The sequence below is a fragment of the Grammomys surdaster genome, unplaced genomic scaffold (genome assembly GCF_004785775.1).
Source record: "Grammomys surdaster isolate TR1022 unplaced genomic scaffold, NIH_TR_1.0 98, whole genome shotgun sequence".
NCBI classification, from domain to species: domain Eukaryota; kingdom Metazoa; phylum Chordata; class Mammalia; order Rodentia; family Muridae; genus Grammomys; species Grammomys surdaster.
In genome coordinates, this window is record NW_021604577.1 from 12391534 (window position 1) to 12404832 (window position 13299).

Below are 13299 nucleotides of genomic sequence, written 5' to 3' on the forward strand. Positions count from 1 at the left end.
CCTGTGATCAAAGAAAAGCAACATTAGCAAAATAATATTATAACATAATAATTATTAGTGCTGAGGAATGCTATTTATTTGATACTACAAGTATATGTTTTGACATAAAGATTAGTATCTAGTCTAAAGTGTTCCATGAGTGTCTTTTAATAATAATTAATATTAGGTGTTAATGCCTGGAATTGGGTACCTCACAAATTATTTTGGAAAACAACTAGCTTGTCATGTCAAACAGTATAGCACATTCTTGATATTTCTCGTTTCTGTTGTATCATACTCAGGCATCCTTCCCCAGTGTTCCCTATGCGCGTTTCTATTACTACGGTAGTAATTTCATACCGTATCACAACTAAATGTGAGCTCTTTAGATGAAATCCTCTGGTTAGCTATATCTCTCTAGCGCCTATCAAGACTTCAACACTGAAAAGGCATCCCCAAACTACAGTCATACTGCCAAATCACTACCACATGGCTTCATTCCTTTCACACAACGCTTTGTTTAGCTTCCCCTGATAGAGCTAGGCCTAAAATAGACGAGTTAGAAGGATTTTAAAGAAAAAAATATCAGCTGATAATAAAGCATGGTAATGGTAAAACTAAAACCTGTTTTTTTTCCCTCATTGAGAATGATTAGCAAGTTTTCAGACTCTGGAGCATAGAGGCAATGAAGGCAGACATCTGTGATAGCCAGATGTGCCAGAAACAAACCTCACTGCATTGATAGGCATAAAATAAAAAAAATTACATGGGCACAAAATGTTACCTTTGCAATAACTTTATGACTGGCCGTTTCCTACTCAACATCATGACACATGTAGCTATCGGATATCTCACAAGCAAACATGCCCAGAACAAAGTCTCCCCACTCAAACCCAAGCCTTCACTATCCATGAGTGGTACTCTCTCATCCCTGCTGTGATTGACAGTTCTACCCTCTCAATTGCTTAGGCTGCAGAGCTTAGACTCATCAACTTTTCTCGTTGGCACACCACATCAGTAAATTCTATGAATTCTGTGCTTGAGATACATCCACAAACTGCAACCTTGCTAATTCCAGTACTGTCAGGTAGACCTGATCTCTTCTTCCTTTTCATTTACCATTTTAACAATTCCCTCATCAATATCTTGTGTACTCATGACCCACTTTCATCTATTCAGGCAGCACTTAGTGATCTTTCCCCATTACACAAGTCAAATTATGGTATCTCTTGTCCATTTCCTTTAAAGCCCTTAGGTCAGGAGTCCACATAGATTCCAGGAGAGTCCATCTCTCCCTTTCTCCACCTTTCTTACCCAAGCAGCCATATTGGGCTCCTGCAGTTCTTCCTGTCTCTGTCTTAGGGTTTTTACACTTACTTCTTTGGTTTGGAATATTGACCCAGATACATGCATAGTTCTGACCTTTATGTAAATATTGTGTTTTTGGTGATGACTTACTTTGCAGCTCTTAGATATGGTAGATTGGAAAACATGACCATTATCTTTCTACAGCATAGAACGTAAGCTGGACTGTGACTTACAGAATGTGCGGATACGATGCCTAGCCTCAGAGACTAATCTAGGGCCCATGTAAAGAAGTCTGTTCCAGACAGTGAAGGGTGGCAACTCACATCAAGGGAGAGGTCCCAGACATGTAAGGGACACCATCTTAGATTCTCTAGCCTATGCTACACTGCAAACCTCTGCTGTCACAGAATTAACTTAGCCGAGATTTATAAAAGAGCCTCCCAGTTGATCACAGTCCTAACCATTGACACATTGAATTGTGAGAAATAACTGTAGTGGCTTGCTGTTTGGAGCCACTATGCTTAAGGACATTTGCTATGTGGTAATAGGTAATAAAAAATACACTAAACTGTTCTAACCTTCCCTGGTATGTTATCTCACTATTACGTGTGACTGGGATTTAAGTCTTGTGAGGACAGAGATGATTTTCTACTTTTTACTTACTTCTGCTTCAGTATCTAGTATAGTGTCAATCAATAGGCTCTCAATAAATATTTGTTGAGTGAATAAATGGATTAAAAAATGGATGGCTGAATATAGATGAGGGAAGGGTCTTGCACGTCTGTCAGCATAGTCATTTTATTTTTAAAATGACATGTCTGGTACCTACAAAGAATGAGTACTAGTGTCAGAACTGGGCCCTTGGGACTTCTTGCTTCTACCATAAAAAGTTTGATTTTCCACATTTACACAATTTTTGTGCATTGAGGGCCTTTGTATATGAATTTGAATTTTTATTATTTCTAATGACAAGATAACAATTCAAACTAGCTTATTGAAAAAGAAGAGGCAACAGGATAGATGATTCATTTAGCAGGGGAGGCTGGGAGGCTGGGCTTTATGCTATGAATCAGGGACTCAATTGTCATTATTGAAGATCTGCCACAGTCTCTCAACTTCTTGGTCAGACTCCAGCACTAGTAGATTCATAGCTCTAAAGGACAGAGCTAAGTCTTTCCTGGCAGAATTCTAGACAAAACCCAGTGCCCTGCCCAGTGCCCATTCCCGAGTCAATCAATGGGAGTAGGAGTATAGCTACTCGCTTCCTAGTAAGGCCTCAGTTATGGGCCTATTGCTTCAGACGGAGTTGAGGAGCAGAAGCAACCTCTTCTTTGTGTGGAACATGTACCCTTGGGAAAGAAGTGTTCTGTTACCAAAAGAGTGAACATTCTAGACATGATAAAACCCCAAATGTCCACTTACACTAGTCGGCTAACTGTAGATTCATTGGCAGCAAGAAGTAGGTACTCATTTTCCCTCAGTAAAAGGACTAGTAATAACAGAGATAACATTCTGTGCTGGATGGGAAAGCAAGCTGAAGTAATGACCAATAAGTGAGAAATGAGAGAGTGAGAGAGAGAGAGAGAGAGAGAGAGAGAGAGAGAGAGAGAGAGAGAGAGGAGAGAGGAAGAGGGGATGGGAGAAAGGGAAGGAGTAAGGAAGGAGGGGAAGGAAAGGGGGTAAGAGAAAGGAGGAGAGGAGGAAGAGGAGGAAGAGGAGGAGGAGGAGGAGGAGGAGGAGGAAGAGGAGGAGGAAAGAAAGTGAGAGAGGAATTATCAAGCTTGTTTGAAGTCTCTTACCTGACTTTAACCAGTAATCTACATCACAGGCTTAGAATCTACAGATGGCATGAGGAGGAATATCTATATTCTTGAGAATCCATCAAATAAGTATCCATGGTTGCACCCACATCTGGAGGAAAAGTTGAAGTGCTTCAGGAAAGCCTGCCACGAGGAGACAGATGAAGTGGAGCGGAAGGGGTTATGTTTTATTAGGGAAAAATCACCATGTTTAACCAGGCTTCTGAGAACAGGCTAAAATGAGAATCTACATTGTCCATCGTAGGCCAGTGCTGAGACGGGAGAAGAGAATCAATATGCCTCACTGACGCTTAAGAGATGCTTTTCATCTGGGAAATGGTCTTAGGACCACTTTTGCTATTTTGAAATCTGGCCCAAGTACTTGTGAGAAGATGACCTTTTATATATTGCATTTTGCAGAGAACTATATAGAGTCGGATACAATATCTTGACCTAAAGGGGAAAAATGAAATAGGAAGAAAAATGGTGTTTGCAGGTTTTCAACCAAAATGCAGTCCACGACAGAAGAGAGATGCACAGAGGCTACAGACTTGGCCCAGTGGAGCAAGCTGGCTGAAATATCATTATCTGAAGGATTCTAGACATCTGCCTCATTTTGCATGAGCCACCATCAGTAAGTGACTCGGGGCACGGACTTGCAGTTCTTTAAAGCAACTTGTCGATTCTTGGCTTCCTCGGCTTGGCTCTGGATGGGAGGGGCTGCTGAGGAGAAAAGGTTACTGATTTCCAAAAGGTTAGAGGTTCCGTCTTTTTTTCTCTCCCTTTAAAGAATAACATTTCAGCTTGATATTATTTTAGTATTTACCACTCTGTATTGTCTTAGACCTCATCTTGGCAAAGGGCTCCTAAACAACTGCCATTTTTAGTATTGCTGCCAAAAGGCGCCTTTCACAATAAAGCATGCTGAGCTTTGGCAGGAAATCAATAAAGTGAAAATCTGTTCTCATCATCCATACATTTACCATCACAATCAACAATCAAAGGCAAGACCTGGGTTCTTTATCCACAGGCCCCAGCCTCCCAATTTTCTGCTATGAAAGGCAGCATAAATTAGAACCCTTGGTTCCTGTTAGCTGGGCTTAATGGGTATGATTTATGAACCATTAAATGAGGTTATGTAAATTGATCCTTAGCAGAATGCTAGCGCCCAGGTGACAGGTGCAGCGTGCTCGTCCACAAGGGTTCTGTACAAATCAGATTTCAGTGACATTCAGTTTGAGGAAAGAGAAATATGTTGTCAACAAGGAAGTGATTTAAATAGTGCCCTGGGCTCGTCAGCAATTATGCCTTTCTTCTTAATTGCTGCAAACTATATAAATTCTAATAGGAAATAAATTAGTAATTTACCAGTTAATGACAAGGGTATAAAGGAGAAGGGCTTAAATATTTTAAAAGCCATATTACTAGCGAGGCCATACTCTGCGGTGATTTCACTGATGCTGTTAAAGTTGAAGAGATGCTTTAAAACAGGAGTGTAAACTTTGACACAGGACAACTAAAATTGCAAGCACTGCAGCAGAAAGCTGCTGGATGTATGTTGGATGAAAGGCGCTTATAGAACTGGCCCACGTGTCCCCGGGAAATGGAGATGCCACGGGGACTTTATTTTATCATCACTTATCATTTGAGGCTAAAACCAAATTGTCTTTTAAAAAAGCAATCTCGGGATAAATAAGTTGTTTTGCATTTAAAACTGATTTGGCAACCTGGCCTTTGATTGGTCAAGTAGTAAACGTGTAGCCACAGGAAGAAAGAGATAGGGTGGGCAGCGTGGCTGGCACCACACAGCTTTCTCTGGCTCCTATGCTTCACCAACAGACAATAACTTATTTCCCGACGTATACTTGGTTATGCAAGGGGCAAGCTTTCTGCTTGGCGATGAACCCTTTAGTTTCAATATCCAAAGTAAAAGCATAGCGGTGGAAAAATGAGTCCCAAGACAGCACCTACAAATTAATCAGTTCTGAAAGTGAAAGAAAAAAAAAGTCTCAAATCTAGTCCTCTGTCTATATTCCTTACTCCCAGCGAGAAGGCGATGGCCCTGTAGGAAAGGCTTCTCCTTTTAAAGCCAATATCACCCCCAGCTTTTGTCTGAAGCCATTATTGTGCCTGTTTCCATGAGGCTGACCCCTGTAAGAGGACACATATGGATGTGATAGTTACGCCCTGGAGTCCCTGACAGAGCCTATTAGAGCTCCCCGACAGGGGGTCTCTAACACTGTTTTAATAGGCATTTCTGCTGCGCAAGTGGAGTTGTTTATGGACAGGGGAGATGATTTGACCCACTGTGGTGCCGTAGGAAAGAGCCATGAAGGGGCAAAGGTCAGATGTTTAAAGAGGCCGTGACTGTAACCCGCTTGGAGAGTCTCTCCCCAGCAAAGAGAGATGCTGAGATGTCGTTTGTGAACTAGAGAAGCGGCCACAATTGAAAAAGGACAAAACAACTGACATCTGCTGATGAGCTCGGTGCTGGTGGGTAACGATAACCTGGAGGTGAAGAAGTATTATGAAAAGAAGTCTTGTAGCTAGTGTGGGGAGGAATACTTGAGAATGCATGTCTCGGTACAAAGGCCCACCAGCTATTTCAAATATTAACACTGCTACTAAGTGTGTGGATATGGACAAGTTAGTGTACCTTCTCAGGTTCTGAGTAACAGAACTGTTATAAAGATTAAAGTAACACATGAAGGAACTGACATATAGCAACCATTCATTGGATGATTGGATATATATGTATATATGTGTATATATATATATGTATATATATGTATATATACAGTTATGTGTGGTATTAAACTACACACACACATGTATATATATATACTCAGAATCTTTCCTTTTAAAACTGAAATTTAAAAAGATTATCTACAGCACGGTGTTGCTCTAAAAGATTAAGTCAGTTGTGTATAGGAAATGCCAAAACAGAAGCATGCGTATAACATCATTATGATGACTGTATAGTATCCTTATGATGACAGTGACTCTACGTCTCTTGTCTCTGTGTGCAGCTATTCACCAGCCTGCCTGGAAGAGGGTACTGACTTATGGTAAGCTCCTAGCCACGCATGAGGTATTTTTCACACACTGTCTAGATCTACAATGTGAGGATTCTGCCCACTTGACATATGTAGTAGTGGCTTAGTGAGATTAAATAATTCATCAAACTTGTAAGAACTCTGCTATGCAAGATGAATAAATTCTAGCATTGTATGTGTAGTGAATGCAATGGAATTATGAAGATTTAGATACACTAAATGAATAGATTCTATTTCAGATATTCTTAACAGCAATACAATCACACATGTACATGAACACCAAAAAACATTTGAAACTGGCAGGTGGACTTGTACTTTGCTCGTGAAGGAAGGATCTTGGTTCTTTGCCTATATCAAATCTCACTGAGGTGTATACGTCCAATTAATGCAACCATTTGCATTATTATGTATACCCTAGATAAAGAAAATCTACTATAAGATAAAACCACATAATTTATCTAAAAATGTGGAAAAAAATAAATGCAGAATCAGCTCGGACTGATCCACAGTTCAGCTCAGCTGTGATGTCACAAGGCCATGACAAAACATCACAGGCCTGGGAAAAATGGACAGGATCCATACTAGCAGGGTCTCGCCTTCAAATCATCCAAAAGTGTTTGGCTTGATCCCTGCACTCTTTAAATTTTACTCTCAATGCCTATTAGAAAACAGATTCTTATCTAAACCACACTCCCCCCCCCCAAGACATTGAGTTTCCTTAAGATTGCTCAGGAGCTACCACAGAAAGAAGGCCAGAAAGCAGAGTCCAGCCTCTCTTGAGATGCTTATCTATGTCCAGAGTAAGCTCTGGGACTTTGGAGATGTTTCCAGCCCTGTATTCTGAGTCTCTTTACAAAACTATAGAGTGACATTATGACCCCAGGCTATACTGCAATAAATGTCTGTTCAAGCAACGTCTTTTGGGTTCCGTTCTTTGTAAGATGCTAAGTTGGCTGTTGAATAAACAACCTCTCCCTCCTGAAAACATCATCTCACAAGAGCTGCCTGCGCCTCCCTACTTACTCTCTCAAGATATATTTCTTTTAGGAATTGTGCTTTCAGCTCACTTAAAAGCTAGAATGTGAAATGTTCTCCAAAGGCTCTTAACCTTTTTACGTAGCAGTCCACCATTTCCTTGAAGAATATTTTTATCCCTACCCTATCTCTAAGTCTTATCTGTGTACTTTATCTTGTGAACACAGCTCTGTGCCCTAAGTAGCCTAATGCATTGGAAAATGTTCAATGAATAATCCAAAAGTGAACACCATTGCCCCTTGGGTGATGGACTCCACATATTCTCAATATTATCTGCTTGTAATGTGAGCCCCAGCTTTGCTAACCCCATCCTGACCAACTAGTCTAAGCAACTTATTCTACAAGAAGGCCTCACTAATTGAACCAGCCTTTCTAACTGTGCTTTGATTCTGTGTTGATCACCTCTGGAAATTCAGCAGATTCTCCACCACTGCTTTTTAGTAGAAGCTTCCCTTCCTCATTTCTAGAAAGAGGAACCAACAAAAATATGGATTCCAGAGAATGTTGCTGCTGGAGGATAGAATGCAAATGAAGTATTGTCTTCAAAGGAGAACAAGAAAAAGAATGAAGGCTCACCCATACTTAGAATCCCGCCTTTTTAGAATGGCATGGTAGCAGGGGCAGGAAGATGGCCCGGTGAAGTAATCATGCCTGCCAGCAAGCCTGATAACCTGAGTTCAAGACCCACATATGAGAATCACAGAAAACTGATTCCTATGAGGTTGTCCTCTGACTTCCACACATGCACACAGACACACACAAAATAAATTAAAATGTAATAATAATTAAGAGAAAGGATTCTATGGTATTTGAAAGATAAAGGCATCATATTGAAGGGATGCGAAAGTTGAAAGGACTGTGAAGATTAATCTTATTATATCTTGAAAACTTTAGAGATTCTGAAGGTCCATTATTCTCAAAATACCTATAGACACTTTTATTTGTAAGAAGAAAAAAAACAATAGGTAACCTCGACTGGCTATTCTAGAAGTATGCACGTATCTGTGTGTACCTTTTTGTGGGGGACTATCTCAGCTTCACCATCAGAACAAAGGGCTCATGATTCTAGCTGTGTACCAGCATTATCTGGGAGATCTAAAAGGATGACACAAACATAGACTTTGTCTTTAGAGATTCAGAATTTCCTTTGCAAGGATCTGACATTCTTGTTTTTGAAAAACCCCCCACTCCCGCAGATGAACATTTTTAGCTTTGCTAAGGGTATTAGGGCCTAATGAGCATCACTCAGCCTCCTGGCACAGTATCATGATACATGATGGCACGTGTGAAGTAACTTTCTTGGGTCGATAAATTCACTGTATGGGCCTATTCTAAAATAATATTTTCATTGACCAAAATACATTGAACTTAAGCGAAACTAGAACTTAATTAACACAAGTGTCATCTTTGTGAAGTCATTGTCTCTCTGGATAAATGTCCTGCTTTGGGAGAGCTGCCGCATACCATAAAGGTAACACTGCAGTTGCCTTTATCAAATCTGAGGCCCTGCATAAACGTATGTTTGACGTAGTAGATAAAACCAAGACTTCTAAGTCAAAGGTTAAGTAGAGTGCATCATTTTTTTTAATTGAAAAGATAGTACTTCCTGTAATAGACTAACATGCTTAGCCTGTGGTTTGCTCCCAAATCATCATACCCTTGTTTTTACCTTCAAGGAAACCATCCTGTGATTGATCTCATCTCACACAAAGAGATGGACTAGCTAGCCTGTGCTGTTCTCATACGTTTCCAGGGTACTAGATTGCTATCTAGGACTCCGTATCATTGTCCACATCATAACCTCTCTGGAGTAACTACTTAGCATCTCTCTCAATTTTGCAAAAAAGACAGGCCAAAGGGCTGATGCTCTTGGGAGGGAAATGACCTACATTCTTCTGCTGGGATGAGAATCAGTCAGCTTTTAGATGCTACCATGAACTGTGAGAATGTAGGAGCCAACCAGTCTACTGTGCAGTGAGGCAAAGATAGTGAGGCTGAGCACACCAACCAGAAGTGAGGACTGGAAAGCTTTTCAGCAGCATAGCTCTGCCTCTCCGGCTCTGTGAGCCTCATTTCACAGAAAGTTTGAATTCACGGGCTCCATTCCCATGATCCCTTGCAGCTTCCTGCTGTGACTTAACCAAATACTCATGTTTGGGGGGGAGAAGAATTTCTTTATTTCTGCCATAGAAGTCTATAATACAGCATCCTCAGACCTGGAATGAGCTTCCTTGGTACTGCCACACTTCTGAATTTGAGAAGAAAGATTCAAGCTTCACTGATTTTAGCAAGGGATTTCAACAGCTTATTTGTGCTTTCAGATTTGCTCATGTTCCCAAACCTTCCCTGGTTGACTTCAATATCCTATTCACAGCAGTTTTCAATCCATCATCTATAACTGGCCAATTTTTAAGAACAACATCAACAACTTAAAACAGGTTGCAAAAAAATTTGATGATCACTTCTCAACTTCCATTGGCCTTTTATTCATTTTCCCTCCTCATTACCTTTGTAAATATAAAAGATGTCTGTGATTAACATAAAAGTAAGGCTATTGTGATGGTTAGGTTTTATCTTCTAGTTACAATCTAGAATTGACTGAAGAGGGAGCTCAGTAAGCAATTGTCTTGTTGGGTTTGATGGTGGGAGATTATCTTTATTACATTGAGGTAGGAAGATACGCCCACTCTGGGTGGCACCATTCCCCAGGTAGGAGATTCTGGTTTGTGGAGAAAATAAGCTGAGCACTGGCTTTTAATTATTGTTCGCTGCTCTTGGCTGTGGATGTAATATGACTACATGTTTCTTCAAGTTCCTGTCGTTTTGACTTCCCCACAATAATGACCTATAAGCTGGAGCTGTGAATCAAATAAACTTCTTTCTTCTTTAAGTTCCTTAAGTTGCTTTTGTCACGGTCTGTTGTCTCAGTAACAGGAAGCAAAACTAAGACAAGGGTGTACATATTGTAGAAATATTAACAGCTTTCTTTAGCATACATAAAATCTGTAATCTGCCAAACAACATTGAAACAAAAAATACAGGAAGCAATATAATACCCCAAGTATTGCTTTCCTTTCTTCTATTTCTTCATTTATTTTACTTTGAATCTTGTTGCTTTTGATATATATATTATATATATAATGTTTATATATATAATGCATATGTATAATATATATATATATATATATATATATATATATATCATGTTAAAATTTTATAGCATATAAGGTACATATAAAATAAGCAGCTGGTGTCTTTAAGGACAGTGTATGAAGCTAGACATTCAGTTGAAAGATTTCTAATAAGTGACTTCTGAAATTTAAAATCAGAATAGTTTCCTACCAAAGTAAAGTGAGGTAAGCTTCTCAGATCATGTTCACAGCATAAGACAGCTTCAGCATAATACTTTTAATTGTTTTTTTTTCCTGGTGTGTTCTTCTTAAGGAATAAATCTCTAAGTTGCATTTACATAATTTTATGGCATTATTAGTTCCAGGTTTTTTCCTAAGTAATCTATAGCTATGCTGCTTAAATTAAAAGATTCAGGCATAGAAATATATTACCATGTATCTGGAAACCAATTTCTATAAAGTATGTCTGGTTACATATACGATCTAATGAAATTAATATGGAACATTATTTCACCCTAGCAGAGTTTTATTTATTATAATATGGGTGTGTATATATAGCATGTGCATGCGTGTGTGTGTGTGTGTGTGTGAATATAGGCATATGCATGCATCCAGAGGACAACTTTCAGGATTCAGTTCTCTTCCTTCCACTGTGGGATTCAGGGATCTAACACTAGTAGTTTAGTGAACCATTTCGTCTGCCATCCAGAAGGATTATAAATATCATAAGCCATTTCTCCATCCTTCAGATTCTGACTGTAGAAGATTTCTGTCGAAGGTGAAAGCCAAGAGCTGGGACTGTAACTTAGTAGCAGAGTGCACACGCAGAATGCCCAAAAGGTGTTTAACTGCCAGCATCCACACAACGTAAGTGGTGAATGTCAATACTCCCCTTTTCACTTCTAGATTAGTAATGTGATTTCAGGAAATTAATCTCTCATCCTTGTATTGATTAAAAATTTCAACAAAACTTGACTAACACAGGCACCCTAGGCATGTTATTACTCTTTCTTGGGGTCTACTTAACAAGGAAGGCTATTCGACTAGTATGTCCTGTACCTTGGATTAAGAGCTTAGATACAGATTCCATTCTAATTATTGTAATGCCAAAGTACAACGTACTCCATTCATACACTGAAAGGGGTTTAAAATCATGAGTCTATCATAGAGCAGTTTGAGGACTTTGGCCAAAGAACAGTTGATGAATACGCTGAATGCCGAACACACTAGTAGGCATGATACGATACCACAAACTCCTTTTGTAGAGATCGTAGATGAAACTACCTTGGGGTTTGTGTGAGTGACATGCAAATTTGACACACACAGTTTCAAGCCTTTGTCAAAAAACTGACGTTTAAGCGGAGGCTTCAAAGGTGAGAAAGAATCAATCCTTGAAGGCAGAAGGATGTCTCAGTTAGCAGGACAGAGGATGTAAATCCTAGACACACAGATGCCTGGTATATTCAGGGAACCAGCAGGTCAGTTCAGGGGAAGATGATGGGAAGAGATGAGGCTAGGGAAGTGGGTGGGGACCTGGGTGTGAATGATCCTCTCCATCAAAGTAAGACCTTTCCTCATTTATTCTGGACAATAGGGCATCATGAAGACCTCTAACTGACTCAATTACACTTATACTATAAAAAGACATCCAACCATAGAGATATGTAAGAAATCTCCTGATTTCTTACATGCTGTGTGTGTTCTGCAATGGGAGTGGGTGATGCCCCTATTCCTAAGCATGGAGAACACTGCAGCTCTGCTTGCTTCCTCTTAGAAACACACACATCTCTCCCCTCTTAGCTAGTGGCTCCTGTGGATCCATCAGGATTTTTTTTTAAATTTGGCTCGTTCTCTTAAAAGAAAAAGTCTTAGTATGAAAGTTGGGTTCTCAGAGAGGTGTGTCTCCGGCACACTGAACCCCAGCTTGCCAGCTTCCGTCTGCCCCCCTTCACCTGCTTCCTAGTAACATTCTTCACGATTTGGGACTAGAACTTTCTGGAGGGATTTAAACAACCATTTTCCCACTTGTTTTAAAAAGCATAGACATTGCCTACGTTAAGATGTGTTCACACCACCTTCAGGACAGTCCGAGCTGGGGAGATGTGAGGGTTTGCTCATAGTCACATGAGGATCCGGGGGTCCAGGGTAGGGTAACAGCTGTGGAGTAATCCTAGAAACATTTATGAAACATCAATGAGATCAGATGGTAGGAAAGGGAAAATCCTCGAATCTCCAGAGTTCAGAGTCTCCAAAGGAATCGAAAAGAACTTTTAATGGCTGCTAATGGGAATCACGCAATAAACAATCTCAGGAAGATTGCTCCACGGTCGTATAAAGGCTTTGAAGCTATTATTAGTAGTTAAGCTGCAACAGTGCAATAAGCAGAAAAAGAATACTGATTTATAGCCTGGGAAAGGATTTCAAAATGTTGCAATCAAAAGCAAATGATCGGTGGGTTTTAGAAGCAGAGCAATTCCTTGTTTGATGGTGATCACTCAACTTAAATAATTCTTCAGTTTCAAAATAGTGTAAAAGTAGGTTTACGGTTTGAGTGACGTGGAATTGTCAGAGTCGAGTAAGATTTTAGGATAGTACTAATAAATATGTTATACCTAGGTATGGGACTACATATGTCAATGAAAATATCTTGCATGACCCTTATTGTGCTTGGAAAAATAAAAATGATAACCTTAAAATGCAAGCAGCAACTGTCAGTTTTTGAGTTTTTGTCTACATGGAGTATTCGTCTCAATGATTAGTCCCTCTTTGTAAAGTGTTGCTATGGACTAGATGGATCATGGCAGAAAGAGTCCACAGCATGTTACCAGGGTGACTGGGTTGATCTCCTCTTCTGTCACTACCTGCATAGACTCTGAAGCAAGATGTGTCCTCCATCCTATGGTCATTTAGCAGTGGCTGCTTCTGACAAGTTCTGTTTGTGCTTCAGAGAGAAGGGGGATGGGAGATGTTTGCACCACCCTATCCAGGCAC